The sequence below is a fragment of the Falco naumanni genome, chromosome 10, assembly GCF_017639655.2.
Source record: "Falco naumanni isolate bFalNau1 chromosome 10, bFalNau1.pat, whole genome shotgun sequence".
NCBI lineage: Eukaryota > Metazoa > Chordata > Aves > Falconiformes > Falconidae > Falco > Falco naumanni.
This window is the reverse complement of record NC_054063.1, coordinates 25,540,204-25,555,566: the sequence shown is the minus strand read 5'-3', so window position 1 is coordinate 25,555,566 and position 15,363 is coordinate 25,540,204. Positions and strand designations below refer to the sequence as shown.

Sequence of the window (15,363 nt, the reverse complement as noted above, 5' to 3'; positions counted from 1 at the left end):
AGAAAGCCAGATGCATGCTGATCTCTGTTAAGAGAACCAGACTCCCTCTGCTGCTAAGATCTGATTCTGGAGCATCTCCCTTCAGGGGGCAAAAGAAAGCAGAGCTAGTGGATTTCCAGTGTTCGCCCCCCAGTGAAAGTGCTTCCCTGGGGAATCAGAAAAAGTCATCGTTTCAGGTCCTGTATGCCTTGCTACTTGACTTTTGGGAGCCTAATTATTGCTGGATGGTTGCTTCGCTCCCTTCAAAACCGAAGGTTTACACTATTACACATGAAAGAGAACTGTTTTGCTCATCTCCAGAAGCTTTAAATACTTTTTATGTTGTGCCTGAATTGAGTGAAGTATACTTTCATTTTTTATTTTTTTTTCATGGGCTTCTGGACATTTTTCAATGGATTCAGTGCCCTCTTGTCTTTTGACCCTCTGTAGAGGATAAAAAAACGGGGGGTAAATGGCATTTAAAAAAAAAAATAAAAATAAAGGATATTTCATGTAGGTTGGGTTTTTCCTCTCCTGTGGAGAGAAGGGACAGGCTGAGGATGAAGAAAAATGTGTATGGTTGCTTAGACAAAGGAGAAACTATAGGTCATGGCAAGACAAAAACTTCAAGGATGGCAGCTGTCAAAAATGTTTGGATTGAACCCAAAGATTTGCTTATGCTGTGTTTGAACTACAAGACACCCTCATCAGGAGGAGTTTAATGATCTCTAGATCGCTAAACTCTAGATGCTTGTTCAAATAACTGAATAGTAGATTGATTATCTCTGTGCAAAGTTTACTGAAAGAGATTTTTTTTTTTCTTTTTGTTTGCCTGGAGTTTGAGACATAAGATAAATTAAAAGTTAAAAGACTGGTTGGTATATCTGTTAACAAGCAAGCAACTCTAATCATATCGAATGGTTTTGATGCCTCCTGATGGGAAGAAACCTGTGTAGAAGGGCTGTGTGGGGCAGTGGGCAGTCAGAAATGTTGGGTTTTATGTCAGGCATAAAGTAGAGGTTTAATCCCTTAACGAACACTGAATACCCGTTGCATGAGTCTTTGTGGGGATTTCTAAGCATGGTGAAATAACTGTGGTGGTTTGGCAAAGCTCAGTGCGGAAGATGCATTTTACTGGAATGAGTTTTCCAAGTATTTTCAATAAAACAAAATTTTATTCTCCCTTTCTACTGTGAATTGAGGCATAATGTTGGTGGTATCCTGTTAAATAGCAGCAGAACCGAGCAATAGTGGCACAGCTGGTTTTACCTTTATAATAATATAGCAAGTTTCATTGCCTGGGAAGACATGATGACGAAGCAAAGTTCTGTGCATGCAGCAGTAGTATTCTTAGGCAATGCAACTCTAAGAGGGAGAGTTTAACATCTGTGGAGTGGGGTTGCTTCTGAAAAAAAAAAAATAGATAAAAAAAGAAATTAGGGGTGGGTGGGAAGGAGAGCTGTGGAATGCTGAGTGCTCAGAGGCTTGGTTACTCCCCAGACCTGCTGGGTCATGGTTCTTGTTGGGTCTGGACAACTCCAGAAGTGGTGTGTATTATGGAGACCTAAAGAGAAGACTAAATTTCTGCAACAGTTTATTAACATTCTGAGTGTTTTTTTTCAACCTTTCTTTTGCACTGGGGTCCCTTGTGAACAGTCTGTCATTGCAGTGTATCTGTCTGCACCTCCAGGATAAATTTGTACAGAATCCACACACCAAGAAACCTAGTGTTCTTAGGAAAGCTGTCCTGAAAAACAAGAAAAAAAAAAAGTGGGGGGAAGCTCAAGGTTATACACCAAAAGCAGTAACACATGCTCAAAAAAAGTTAATATCTGGTGAATGTCAATTAAGTACTTCCCCAGCTAATAAATAGCTTAGGAGGTATAAAATTTAATACTCCTAAAATTGCAGAAGCCTTTGAAGAACACTTTTAAATTGGACTCATTGGAAGCAGGAGATTTAACACTGACCTGTTCAGAGGCAGGTACTGAAAAAGATATGATGGAACGAGGCTACATTTCTTGAATATAGAGGCATTTTGGCTTAAGCTTTTCTTTTGTTAGGTGGCTTTTGAAACAGTTTATTTTTCAGTTCTTGTGTAACCCATCAGCTGAATTGCGCTAGTAAACAACGTCCTATTTATTTTGTGACTAATTCTAAGTGTTTCTCAAGGCTCAGCTGGCTTGATAGTGGGTCACTGTCCGCAGGAACGGGGTGAAGAGGAACTGCATGTAGTTTTTCACATGGCCATGCCTACAGGTTCTGCTCACTTGCAGTCTTCAAGCATAAATCTGTTGCCCATTTAGGGAGCTGAAGCACCGGTATGATTCTCACTTTCCTTCTGTTCTTTCCCCATCGTGGTCACCTATGGGAAACAAAAGAGGTATGTGCACATTTCTGAGGGTTGCGTTAGGCACTCTCTTGGACAAAAGTTGTTTTTTTTTTTATTTTATTTTATTGTGGATCTTTCTTTGAGACGTGAGCAGATAAGCAACAGAAACTGCTCTGAGGTCACAGAGACGCGATGTCGTAGTTACGAGTTTATTTGGAAATTGGAACAACCCAAACTTTGCCCTAGTTGGCTTTCTTCCTGATGAGCAGTACCCCGTGTTTTTTCCAGTTGTGTGTTTTTTTCCTATTTCTGATGGCAGTGATTTTTTTGGCACTTAGGAGAAAAAAAAAGTAAAATGAAGTAATGCATGGCATTTGTTTTGGCCCTAGTCATGACTCATAAATAGGGATAACATCTGTGCTGATAGTTTTTCATGATGTATAACCAGACTGAACAAAGTTTTTGTTGATTGCTGTTCTTTTACCATTGTTATATTAAGGGAGCTCAAGTGTAAAGAGTGAAAGTATATACTTACTCATGTATAGATCAGAACTTATATACATCTTGTGAATTTTAATTTAACCACTGTATCTTTTTTAAACTAAAGCTGGCTTACTGCCTTTCACTGAGCTTTACAAAACTTTTTCAAGATCCTTCCCAAATCTTAGCCTGTTGAAGACTCGTACTGCTGCCAAGTCTACACCATTCTTTTAATTAAAAGACAAAAAAAGAGAAGTGAAACTTCCAGGGGAAGTAAATCCTTATAATCCTGAAATGATGTAAATCAGTGCAACTCCTGAAGTCATTGGAACTGTTCTGACTTACATCTACTGAAAATCTGGCGCATAATATTCCTGCTGGTCTTTTCTTTTGCCCAATAGTTGCTCTACACAGAGTTGGCACTGCAGACAAAGAGCGCTCTTACTAGCTGATCGAGGGTGGCACGGCTTCCAGCACTGCTGATTCAGCACAGCAGAGGCCATTTTCCTGATTTCTTTGTGAGCTAGATTAAATTACTCTGCAGGCTGGACTGGAGCCACAGGCCATAGTTTTACAGCCTTATAACATGGTATCCTAGCCCATGGCATCTGAGAAGTCTGGCTGTGCGTAAAGCTCGTCTGCTTTCCTGCAGAGGATTTTTAGATTTGGCGATCTGTCCCTTTATAAAACTACTGTCAGCAGTGCTGAAAATATTTTGGTTGTTTAGTTGAGATGTAATAAAACGGGGTTCTGTTAAGGAAGGAAGGGTTATCATGGGGATGAGGTTAGTATGAAAACACCATGTGTGTTTGTCATGGCAACGTTTCTTTACATTTGCCATACAGAATTACAGGATAATAAATAATGAATGTAAGTTTGTAATGAAAATCACACAACGGTAGCACCAGTGAAGCATCCTGCCTGAGTTTGGGAGGTTGTGCCATTAGAGCTGTTTGAGTGACTTACCAAAATTTTGGGAAATCCATTTCCTTTTGTGCCTTGGTATATGGATGTTTCTTGTCTAGTCTGAGTGGGTTTGTAATTCAACCAAGGGGTGAAGCAGTGGGATGCACTTTGTGGTGAGCTGTGTCTTGCTGACATCCTACGGAGCTGAGATGTGGGATGTCTGAGACTATTATAATAGGCACATGGGTAGTGGCAAAAGCATGTCTTCTGCTCACTGACAGCTACTGGCTTTGTGTATTTAAGAAGCATAGCCAGCTCCGCTGTGCTCTCCAGTTGAGCTTCACCATTGCAGCTCATAGCAAAATCGCTCCGGCTTTCTTTGGTGGAGCGTGGGTGTTGCTCCCTTCACCCTCTCCCCTCCAGTGCGTGTGATCCATCCAAAAAGGACTCTGGTGAATGGAGAAAGGAACACTAAGCAGCACTGTTAATGAGCGGAGAAAAGGTCGTACAGATCAAAAAGTGAAAGCCATCCTGCTTCCAGCATAGAGATCAATCTAAGCCGATGTTGTCTAAGCCAGGCGTTTGAGGGAAGTTGAGACCAGTCTTGAAGAATTTTCACAATACATTTAGAAGTTTCACTCTCTTCTCCCTCATGTGAGTGTCTGATCACATCGTTTTCTCACTTGAAGGTGCTTGCATTACATCAGGAGGGTGGGCACCTCGTACACGTGGTATCTTTGAGTGGCCTGACTGCTTTTCAGCTTTATCTCTGTAGTTTAAAAATAAAAGCACCACCAAACAAACCCTCCTGGTTTTCATGCAAAGACGGATGTATTTCTACAGTTAGAAAGTATTATTGAATCAGAAGGTTTTTTCAAACAGTAATTCCCTGCATGTGACACAGAGGTGAAGTTCATGTTGCTGGTTTCAATGCCAAAAAAAAAAAAGCAGACAGATTAGGAAAGTGGTTTCTGAGCGGTTTGTTCTGTTTTTCTGAGACCTAGTTCAGTCTCATGGTGTCAGGTAGTGTTGCCAAGCCAAGGGTTTATCTATTGATTTCTGAATGTATTGTGCTGTTAATCTAAAACTTCTTTCCCCAGTGGAATTTCTATTCAGAAGGCTCTAGCCAAGCTCAAGGAAGTTACTCGCTTTAGGAGTTTGAAAGAATAATAAAAGAAGGACTGATGCAGTTGGATTTTCATGAGCTCAGTCTTCTAGTAAAATAGACAGGCTGCTTGTTCTGTGTGTATCCGTGGTGGTTTGGCTGGTTGTTTAAGAGGAAAGCAGAGTATGGAGATCACTTAAGCTTTACCGTCTGGGAATCTGTAATTATGAAACTTGTTCAGAAGAAAGTTACGAGAACAGTGTTGGTGGTATAACAAAATACAAAAATTAATGGGTTAGTGCAGCTTTGTCTTTCCATAAATGTGTGCTTTATTTCCTGGCCATCAGGCCTTTCCTGCTGATTTTCAGACTACGAAAACTTAGTGCTAGAAATGCATTAATTTCCTAATAACAGAAATGTGGTGAGGGAATTGTGACATATATACCAGGGGGGTTTGCCCCTCAGCTGTTTCCAATGTTCTTTAAGTATTTAAGGAAACCAAACCTTTTAAAAGAGCTATGGCAGGAGAGTAGACTCTGTGTTATGGACATTCTAATTTTTAAAATGTTTTTTACTTTTTTAAGAACTGAATACAGGAATAAGCAGTCTGTATTACAATAAAAAAGTGAAAAGTGCTTTATGCCTTTGAGTGAGCTGCTATTTCTTTGTCTGTTCTCTAGTGCAGGAGTTAAAGAAGGAAATGCTTCACAGTTTGTAGTGAAATCAAAAAATAAAAATTTAGTATTTTTGCCTTTTTGGAACTACTGTCCTGTCTTGCTGAAGTCAGTTGTCTTTGACTTCACGGTGCCTGAGACTGGTGCAGTAATAGGCTTATACTATTTCATTAGGACGTTGTCAAATTAAATCAAGGAAAGTGGACTTGCGACTAGAAGGAGATTCCTTGTGAATGTTCCCCGTCTCTGGAGCACTGTTGTTTCTTACAAACGACGATTATTATTACTTCCTCAGGTCTGGAGGTATACTTGTTGCTCTTATTTATGCAAAAAAATGCAGTTCTCTGGAGGTATGTGATTAACCTGAGGCATTATTTTACTGCATACCCAGGTGGGAAGCTGGAAATTAAGAGTGTGCGTGAAGAATTATCTGGATATGGGGCAAAATGTTGTTTTAACTATGCAGTTAGTCTTTGTCAGCAGCATTTACAGTTTCCTCAGTTGTGGTGAGTAGCCTAGCAGAATTTATTGGTGAATAGTTCAGTTTGCTTAAACAGCCTGATTTTCTTGAGCAGCCAGAAATTACATCTTATTTTATGTCTCACATTTACGTTAAATGAAAGGCCAAATCCAGATTTGACTTGCTTTCCTTCCCAAACTTCTATTTAAGCGTGGGGTGAATAGGACGTGTAGGATTTGGCAGAGTGAACTATTCAGAGTAACTTAATTTACTGGAGCTGGGGTGAAGAGCTGCTAGCACTTAAGACTGTGCTAAAGATGTGAGTTTTTGAACCAGATAAGAAACAAGTGATTTCACCCCCCTCCCCCCCCCCTTTTTTTTTTAATCCCCCATGTAGAAAAAAGTGCTTTAGAATATCTGAAACATCCACCAGTATCATTTTGCTGCTGAGAATTGGGTAACTGTGTAAAATTATATTGACCTGAGGGTATTGAAATATAGAAGTGGCCATGCGCTTAACTGTGCAGGAATCAAACTGTTTTACTGATAACATTTTATTGATTCATCTTCTCTCGGTGTTACAAGTAGCCTGAAGCTTCGCAAAATGAGCTGGCAATGTTTTTGTGTTGTGGACATTGCAGTATTGCAGCTTTTCATAGGTATTGAAATTTTATATATGGGCTGGGAGCTCACATAATTATTGTGATTTGTAATGACTGAGACTGCAGATGGGGCTTCCCAGAGGTTTCATTTCAAGCTAGATAACTGGTAATTCCTCTTTTCTGTTTAAGAATCTGTTGTCCCTCCTTTTCTCTGCAGCTGTTGAGGTTTCTCTCTGTGAAAAGCTGAACCGTATCTCTGACTTAATGAAGATGCGTAAAATGATTGAAATTGCCTTAACAAGGCAGCGCTCTATATACATGAGCAATGAAAATGTGTCTTACTGCTTGCAAGGGATACTTTGTCCTTTTCATAAAGGCACCGTGGTTTCTAACGGTATTATAAAAATAATAACAATAAAAAAAATCCTTCTTAGGACAAAGCTTTAAGAAAATGAATGGCTTAAAAAACCCACAATGGCAGATTGTGAGTTTAACCTGAATGTGTTGACTAATTAAATTCTTTTGAAGGAGCTAATTTCATGTATTTTATTTAATGAAGGCTTACTTAAGATTTTAATGATGTGGGTCTTTTCTCTTCAGTAGAATGCCATATTGACTCATGACATATTTTTACACAGGCTTCATTCTGCCGTGAACAACAGTATTTGAAAATGTGAGCGCTTGATAAAGTATCATTAAATTAGCTTATTGTAGTTGCAGATTTTTATTACGCTACTTCACCGAGATATGAATTGATCGCGTTGTACTTGCTGGTTTTTAAAGGTGCAGCATTGTTATTGATTATGCTACTTTATCTCAAGTGTTTCATCAGCCTGCTGGCAGGCTTGTTCCCTCTACAATTTTAGAAAGTACTAGCCTTTGTGCTTTTTTTTTCTCTGTGGATTTCATGTGTGTGCATGTCTTTTTCAATTGTACATAAACTGAAAGAGATTGCGTTTCGTGTTCATACCATACCCTTGTGCACAGCGGCTTTCCTGGGGCTTTGGGTGCTGCCGTAGGAGGGCGAAGCGGTTGGTGTCCTGCTTGGAAGCACTGGTGTTCTGAATGGTCTGTTGTCCTGGGCTGATTTCCAGGGAATTCATGAGATTTACTAATGCCGAGGGCAAAATCAATTCTACTCAAATTTTATAGCATATGTATTTGGAACATGGGTTTCATCTGTGCAGTTGGTGTAATTGTAATGCGCTGTATGTCACAAAGTCAGAAAAACAAGAGCCTACATCTTGGGTAGTCAAAACTTTCAGATATTTTTCCACATTAACTCGAATAGTGGATTTCTTCTATAAATCTTGGAACACCCAGGCCTATTTCAATACTAAGTGTATTGGAAACGGATTGCTGTCAAGGCTTGTCCATCTAATTAAATTCCCTTATTAGCACTGGAGCTGCAGTCTTCCAGAGAATACATTAGATGAATAATCTTTCCAACTTATCTAGGTTAAAACTAGATGGCTCTTCATCAAATGCTAAGCTTAGAGTCCAATAACAAAATACACGAGTGTTGCTCTAGTCACCCTTTTTTTGTGTGTGATCTGTGGTAATTCAGTATCTTCCTTAAATATAAATTGGTATTTCAGCTGCCTGTGAAATATTTTCAGACTTCAATTATCGCAAGTGCTTGATGCTGCGAGGGCTCTGCCACCTTACGCCTCGGGCTGAGGCATTCCAGCAGCGACGTCTTTTATACATTAATAAAGTTTGCCATGATTCATTTCAACATATGCTTAGCCAAATGTAGGAAACTTTTTGTCATAAAGTCCTGCTGATCCACAGGGGTTGGTTGTGGTCTGGCTTGGTGATTGTTGTTTCCTTACCGGAGAAGGGAATAACAGGAGTTTGATGGAGAACAGAAATCCTTGAGTTTGAGTGAGAGCCCTGATGTGTTTTCCGACAGGTGGGGGACGTGCCGCTGGAGGCAGCCACCCAGTGAAATGAAGTATGCTTTGACCCTTGAGCCTTGCAAGTGGGGATTGAGTGATGGCCAACAGATGTGCTTTAGCCACGTATAATCCGTTGACCCTGTGGAATGTGTGCGACAGGTGAGAGTGGCCAGGGGTCCTGCTGCCCTTGGGCTCCGGGGGCCTCTCACGTGGCAGCTCAGGGACGATGCAGGCGTGAGTACCTTGTTTCCTGGTGCAAATGGGCGAGAAAGCTGCTGTTGTGGCAGAAGAAAGGTCCACGCTAGCTCAGTGTTGGTAATGGAGAGTATCGTAATAATACTGAGCGATAGATGTTTAAAAATTGCCAGAAGTTTCAAGAAACAAGATATTTGTGCTAATTAGACTGTTTGCCTGTCATCTTTATTCACTACTTTAAACAACAAAAAAACCCTCAAGTGGAATCAAAGCGTGGTAGAACATACTTCTTAAGTCTCCTTGATCAAAGCATATAGAAGGAGGGGAATAATGCTTGTAACTATTTCTCAAATAGAGATTCGAGAGAGATTCTATATTGTAGTGTGAGGACTTTTGTATAACCTAGGTGGTGGCAAAGTGTCGATGAATGGCTTTCAGGTATTAGACATCCTGCTCACTTTCAGATGTACATGCGATGACTTAGTATGAGGGTTTTTTAGGATGTGACAGAAATGAGTATCTTCAAATAAAAATAAAAACTCCAACCCACAAACCAAATGTGTATTGTTCGTGTTCTTACATGTTGACTAGTGCTGGTTCAGTGTGTCCTTGTCTTCCTCTGTATCTACCTCTCTGCCTTTCATTAGATTGCAAATAATCTTTTGAGATGGAGATCACTATTTCCCTGACCTGAGTTTATAAAGCATCTAGCACAGTGGGATCCTGGCCATGTGTGGATTCTCTTAGCTTATATCTTGGAGTGAGTAATGAATAAAGCAAATAAGAGATGCCTTTAGGTAGCTGTTCAGTCTCCTGCTCAGACATTGTTTTAGAGCAGGGTGATAGGGAAGTCTGTCCAGAAATTTTTGGTGTGTTGTTTTTTTGGTTTTGGTGGTATTTTTTGTTTGGGGGTGTTTGTTGTGGGTGGGTTTGTTGTTTTGGGGTTTTTTTTTTGGTATCATTGTTGTTGTCTGTAAAGACTTGTTTTCTTTCAGCAAGGGCTGTGAGGCAGAAGAAAAGCGGTTGCTAGATTTGAATAATTGAGAAAGAGGGCTCCTCAAGGTTGATTGTCTGTGAATGGGAGAAAGTAATAAAAGAGAACTGGAAGCATACATGTATCTGGATGCAGGCAGGAGGCAGTGATCACATGCATGGATGGCCTTCATACCAAAGGTCTTTAGGCCTTTAGACAGAGAGCACAGGTGACGCTGCAGAGATCAGTGTGGCTGGTGCTGCAGCACTGAAGGTTTTCAGTCTCATTGTGCATTGAGGGAGGACTAGAAAATGCCAAGAGAAATGGAAAAAAGTCTGCCGGAATCGTGACAGGATAACGGGGAAATACTACGGTACGGTGCAGGAGCTCGTGTGCTGTCAGCCACTGATGTACATCTTACTCCATTCTCAGCTTAATAATTTGCACTGAAAATCTTTAGTCAGAAACCAGCTGATTTCTTTGTTTCTTTTCATTCTGTTCCTTTTAGATAAGGGAATGAAAGGATTGCTTCATAGAAGTGTAATTCAAATGACAATGTTCTGGCTCATTACAGAAACCAGCACAGCCTACTGAAAAGATCAAAGCATCAGCGTGATACCCCATCTGGTCACCTACCCAGACATACTTCTCTCAAGCTTGGGAACCTCATCAGCCTGAAGGATTTCCTACTACATGAATTCCTCACCTGTGCTTCTGTAGCTAACTTACTTGGAATTCACAAGTCACAAATTGTGTGTTGTTTCTACCCACGTTACTTTGAAGAATTTTCGTTAAATTCATGTCCTTTAGTCCACTTTTCCTGCTGTGTCAGTAGTCGTGTTTTACTGTTTAGATGAATAGATCAAATCATTTGGAAGAAGAGGGAGTGGGCTCAGTGTCTTATAAATGAATTCCTAAATACTTACTTATTTAATCTGTAAAGAACAAGAGGAAGTTTCCAAGTTGAATGCTCTAAGTGGTATTGGACTGGCCAAAACTTGATTTTTAGATCTGTCTATTGAAACTTGTCTCCATTAAAAACTAGCCAAATGTCTGTCAAATTTGTCAATTTTCTCCTCTTTCCCTTTGTTGCTCAGCTAGGTGAATGCTTGGAGAAGGGTGTACGCTTCTGCTCCAAGGCATGCCTAAAATCGGAAACCAAAAAGGGGAGGCAGGGGGGGAACACAGACCAGGAGAACTCAGTTAAGGGTCTGCTGGGTTTCAGGAACAGTTTAATTTATGTTAACGTCTTTTCAGCAGTTGACTTGCTGTGACCTGAAAGGAAGCTTTTCCAGACTGAGTGTTCGCTATTTCTGGGAACAGAAGTTATGTATTTTGTGCGTGTGTGTTTTACTGCCGTATATGGGTCTCACAGAATTTGGAGGCCAAGGGCAGTGGCGAAAGGTTTTATTTAAGGATGAGAGTTATGAGATGGCACTTCCGCACAGTAAGTTTCTAAAAACAAACACATCAGTGTTTAAAGCTTTTTAATGACACCCTGTAAGGTCTGGTTCAGAAGATGTTTAAAACTGTGAAAAACAAGTGGAAAAAAAGATGTTTGCCTGCTTGCATGCAAGTATCGCTGAGTAGCTGATGGCTTCATTTTTACTTATTTATGGGCAAATTATAGAGGTGCATCTGTTCCTCCTCTGTATACAGTCAGGCATCTCAAGTTTTTAAGACACTTTCTAACATTCTTTGAAGATTTAATGCCAGGTGGAAGATCAGTTAGAATTACAGATATCCTAAACTTTCAAAATAATACTTTTGCTCCTGACTTTAATGAGTCACAATCTAAACATCATAGTAACTGAGGCAGCAAAATGGGAAGAAAAACCATGCCAGCAATTCACAAGAAGAAAATCTTTCCACACGTTTACAGTAAAGCCAAAATATTTGTGCTGTGTTTATTTAACTTCAATGCTCAGGGATATGTCATCTTATAAAAATGACATTACAGGAATAAACCAGTAAGTAGCATGTAAGTCAGATACCAGAACAGGAAACACTTAGCTGGACTCAAGCTTTTATTATTTTTACAAGTTGCTTATAGTGCTGTCAGTAAAGAGGGCAAATAACTGTAGATAAAGCTCTTTGCCTGCCATTAATTGTGAGAGTAAGTATGTGCCTCTAGATCACAACCAACCTGATTTGCATGTGCAATCAGGCAGCTAGGTATCCTGTAGCTAGCCTTTCTACATCTTAATTGTGTCTGCAGCATTATGTCTGCGGAATGGGAAGCTTTGTTTTAAAGATCACACCCCTAAAAGTGAAGAACACATAAGCTGTCTCACTGGGGATTCTTGTTTGCTTTTCTTTTTTCCTCTAAATTCATTCACTTGATCAAGTAAATATATATATACACACCCTTTCAAAGTATGGCCTGAGGAATCTGACACTGGCCATCAGTTAGTGGATTTTGCTTAGTAATTGCTTCATCTATTCAATACTATTGAAAATACCCTTGAGCAGAATATAGCTGCAGGGGAACAACACTCTAAAGCAGCAACCTAATTAATGAATCTCATTGCCACTTAGACGAGCGTTATACAGTTGGCCTTGGTTGTCAGTATAGATCTGTTCTTATGACATTATGTATTTGTCCAGAAAACTGGTGCAATTACTAAAAAAAATGAATAAAGTGGGTTTGGGAGGCTGGTGCGTTAGGGTCTGTGAATGAAGCAGGTTGACTTTCAGTATGTGGTTGCATTCTTTACGTTACAGGTGTCACCAACATCTTGTGGCTGCGTGGAACAACTATTGAATTCTCTTAGCTTTTGTCTCTGTAGTCGTGACCAAGATTATTCACTGCATTTAGATGAAGTGAAAACAAAGTAATGGTAGGCAGAGTCTGAAAGCAGGTAAATTGTTTTCATGTAATAGAAGGGAGAGCAAAACAGAAGTAGAAAAAATGTTGCTTTTTTCTTTTTCATTTAATATTTAAAAAAAACCCACAAGCCTTTGTGTGCATGCGGTGAGCACCTGTTTTTTGTAGTGTGGTTGGCAGGTGGAGTTTTTGTCTTCAGTTGACTAAGTTGGGCAATAATACCTGCTGGTGATGAGCCTTTTCTAAAGATCTTTTGAAGAAAGATATTTTAATGAAAGTCAAACCAGTAGTCAACTAATTCTTAATTCTGAGCTTTGAGAAAATAAATGCTGTATTTGAGATCTGCATTTCTGAAATTATTCTACCAACAAAAACTGTGCCTCTGGATGCAAGTCAGAGCTTGTGTTTTTATTTAAAGTCATAGACTAATTTGCTGAGCAGTCAGTAAATAAAAACTTTGAGGTTGGACCAGATGATCTTTCGATGTCCCTTCCAACCTTGGTTATTCTATGTGATAGTATGAAAAAGGCACAAACACTTCTAAGAACTTTCACTTCAATCAAAGGCTATAATAACCTGCTCTTCCTTGAGAAGTTCTTTGCTGAATGATACTGAGCCTTTCCCAGAGCCCAGTTCTGCAAGTCCCCACTATCATGTCGTATAGCCTCTGTGCATGTGAGACCCCACGTTAAGGGCCCCTGTATTGCTTATAAGTCCTTCAGCTTTATGCAGCGTTTTAAAATGTAATTTTCTGCTTCTCTGTGGAGACTTGCTGAAACCTGTGATTTCTACTTAGGCTTAAAAGAGCTCTTTGGATGAAATAATTTTCATTAGTAAATTCCTCTGATGGGGTTACAGACCTTTAATGTGAGATTGTCACTGGACCTTTTTCTCTGTTCTCTGAAGTGACCTTGGTATATGATGAGTTTTGATCCTGGAGTGCCTTCGCTTGTTTGCACGTTGGTGATTAACATGGCAGCTTCTCTGCTTCAGCCTGTTCCTGCTGCCTCAGCTCGTCCGAACTGCTTCTGCAAGCATTCCTTGTCTACACCTTGGTGTCAGGTCCTTACCTTTTTTTTGGTCTTCCTTCCCCATGTAAGACAACACATTAAGACACCTAAATGTGGACTTGTGTGAAGAATGTTTTAACACTTGCAAGTGGCACTTCGATGGGTAATCCTAATAACTCCAGTGGTCAGTTGGTGAAGCATTCTTTGCCTTATGATTTGAGTGATAGAAGTAGTTGCATCTGTGGTTATATATCAGAAAAATAACTTATCTAGCTCTTTTCAATCACTTTTATCCATTGGGCATGGCCACACCACCTTCTAGTGTTGGTCAGTCGTTTTCGAGGCAGTGAGCATCTGAGTTGGTCGTTAGCCAAGCAGAGAAATCAATTAGGACTAGTGGGGTTGTGTTAGAAGGAAAGGATTGAAATACATGAATTTTATTGATCAATTGTCCTGCACAATCAACATCCCTACAAGCAGGTCTTGAAGCTGTGGGTGAACTCGATGGAAGTTCTTTTCTGCTCTTGCATGTCTTTTGAATCAAGAATGAATCCTCAGGTCAAAGGAGGTGGCAACACTCTGAGGTTCAGAATTCCAAACTTTGATAAAGCAACTAGCTAATTAACAAAGCATAAATTGTCAGTATTATTATGTGCAGAAGTGCTGAAGTCCCATTATTTTATTTGGTATATTTGTCTTAAAGTTATTATGTTACTAATTATAAGGCTCACTAGTTTGTTTAACAGGAGTCCAAATAATTATAATTTGTTTGCAGTTTCCACCCTGCATATTTTCATGCAATAAGACAAATGTTATGTGGAATGATTGATCTCGTGCATGCTTGTTTGTATGTTTAGGAAAATTAAATGTTTCACTTTTGTTCTAAATCAAATATTTCCAATTTTGCTACTTTTATTTTGACAGCACATTGGTAAATTTTGAAGAAACATGAGGTTAAGGCTGCAGGAGGGATGATTGACTCTCAGGGTTGGAACTGAGTGTGTTCTCAATAAAGTCCTTAGCAAAATTCCCTTTGGTGTCAGTTGATTTTGCATAATTTGTTTTGCAGGTAAAAAAAATAATAATGGATTGAAGTTCTTATTTACGGGTTATCTTGAAGCAAGAGAAACCCTCCGGCCTTGGAAGCAATTTGGGAGACGCGTTCTGTTGCTCTTATGGGAGTAATTTGAAGCACAAAATTCTTAACAGGCTTTTCAAGGAATGCTCAATTGAGGGCACCTTGGAATCAGCAGCAGACATCTAAAAACCCTACATGAGCCAGGAACATCCAAAGAAGGTATTATTTAATGTTAGGGGGGAAAAAAATTGTCAAGCTTTCATAAAAGAGCTGAGAAAATTGAGACTGAACTGCCTAAGTCACTCTCAGAACTAGAGCTGTACTTCAGAAAATGGCTTAAATGAGAAGTCAACACTGTGAAGTTAACTCCTTGTTTTATGGCAAAAAAAAAAAAAAAAAAAAAAAAAAGGTAGGTTGAGTCTCTGAATCTGCTTGTAGGTTCACTGAAGTTTAGGTAGCAAAATGCTTGCCTGGAAAAACTACTTAGCAAAAAATTCACAATCTCAAACTTAGATAATAGTTTCTGAAAATAGCTGGGCTGCCAGAATGTCAGTGTTTGGAATGAGAAGATTGCTAAGGGGAAATGGCAAGTAATAAGGGGCCTAAAGAGACATGAAAAGCTAGCAGCTTCATTTTAGTTTGAGGGAGAGAAAATTGCTTAGCACTACTTAGAGCATCTCTCATTCAGAGATCTCAAAGCTTGCTGAACCAAACATAATTCTTTGAAGAGAGGTATGGACTAATGATCACTGTAGTCATCATTGACATGCAGCCGCCTGCACTGGAGCAGACTGATGGTTTGGCAGCAGGCAGCGATGCTTCCTGGTTCAGTACGGGAGGT

At 39.7% G+C, this 15,363-nt stretch overlaps 1 protein-coding gene and 1 long non-coding RNA gene across 2 annotated transcripts in view; both read left to right on the top strand.

The window, feature by feature from the left end:
- Positions 1-15,363, top strand: part of CDH4 (cadherin 4) — a 466,523-nt gene that overhangs the window by 13,369 nt on the left and 437,791 nt on the right. The gene's annotated exons all lie outside the window — the stretch shown is intronic.
- Positions 1,901-14,474, top strand: LOC121094448. The gene is made up of 2 exons (XR_005829845.1): positions 1,901-2,362; positions 10,182-14,474. It is a non-coding gene; the product is annotated as an uncharacterized LOC121094448 (long non-coding RNA).